Source organism: Myotis davidii, unplaced genomic scaffold (assembly GCF_000327345.1).
Source record: "Myotis davidii unplaced genomic scaffold, ASM32734v1 scaffold147, whole genome shotgun sequence".
NCBI classification, from domain to species: Eukaryota; Metazoa; Chordata; class Mammalia; order Chiroptera; family Vespertilionidae; genus Myotis; species Myotis davidii.
This window is the reverse complement of record NW_006383010.1, coordinates 5,679,818-5,681,236: the sequence shown is the minus strand read 5'-3', so window position 1 is coordinate 5,681,236 and position 1,419 is coordinate 5,679,818.

Sequence of the window (1,419 nt, the reverse complement as noted above, 5' to 3'; positions counted from 1 at the left end):
CCGCGCCCTCCCGCCGGGGCGCCCGCCACTCGCTCTGCACCTTTCTCAAACCCGGTTCCCGGAAGCGGTTCTGAAACGTCCCCCCCTCGCGCAGACTTCTCTGACCCTCCAGGCTCTGGGACTGACTTCCCTGAACCACTCACTCAACATTTCCTATACTTTCTGCATTTTTGCAATAACCTTTTAAGGATACATGCTTTGTAAGCCAATCACAGTAAACTCTGGAGGGCCAAGAACATCTCATGTTCATTCCGTACCTCAGAGAAAGCAAACAATGCCCTCCTCGGTGTAAGCACCAATCGCTTCGAGGTTGTGATGTTAGACCGCCCTGCCCGCAGCCAACTGTGTGTTAAAACCATGATGGAAGCTGCTTCCAACTGTTCGCTCTAGCACATTCGCCGTAGCAGTCAGCACATACAAGTTTTAATAATTTGCATGTTATAGGTGTATGTGCTGTTGCTTTTGAGCGTACTGGATCCTTCAAGGAGAGCTATTTTGCGTTCAACTGTAGTGTGCAAAGTACAAAAGGGTCGGTATCCTACATCTGAGCATCCTGTGCCAAGAAGGTAGCTGATGCTTAGCTCGTGATTAAGAACATAAGCTGTGGTGTTAATCTTAGGTCCAAACCTCGGTTCCACTATTTACCAACTGTATGTTTGTAAACAAATGTCTTACTCTGCCCGGGTCCAAGCCCAGCGGGTCCAGGGGTCCCCAAAGGTGTGGACGGAGTCGGCGAAGAAGGAATGACACGGAGACAGCGTTCAGTTGATCAGCAGCCTTGCCAGGATCTCTAGCCACAATCTCCAGCCAAGTTCTGTGTCCATGTTTTCTTGCTAGGATCTCCAGCCAGGTTCTCCAGGTTCTCCAGCCAGGTTCTGTAGCCATGTTCTCTCGCTAGGTTCTCCAGCCAGGTTCGGTTTAGGTTCTCCAGCCAGGTTCTGTAGCCGGGTTCTTCAGCCAGGTTCTGTCTAGGTTCTCCAACCAAGTTCTGTAGCCAGGTTCTGTCCAGGATCTTTTGCCATGTTCTCTCCAGCGAAGTTTTTGTAGTTAAAGTGATTAACTACCCGCCTGGCACTTAGTTAAGGAGTTTCACCCCCTCCCTAACTTCAGGGGAAAATCTCTACCTGGGGAAACAACCTTTCTCGGAGAGGTGACCTTAGTTGAAACACATAGTGCCAAGAAGGTGAGCAAATATATTAAGAACAGTATGCCATATATGCCAGGTCCCTTGAAACAGCAAGGATGGACCGGCTCCCGGCATTACTCTCTGTTATCTAACATGTAAAAATACTGCCTCCTTCAAGGGATTGTTAGGACCAAGCCAAGTGATGTACATAAAGTGTTTAATGTAATACCTGGCCTATTGTATGGGGCTGATAAATGGCATTTAAGGAGATATTTCTTCTCTTAAGAAATTAA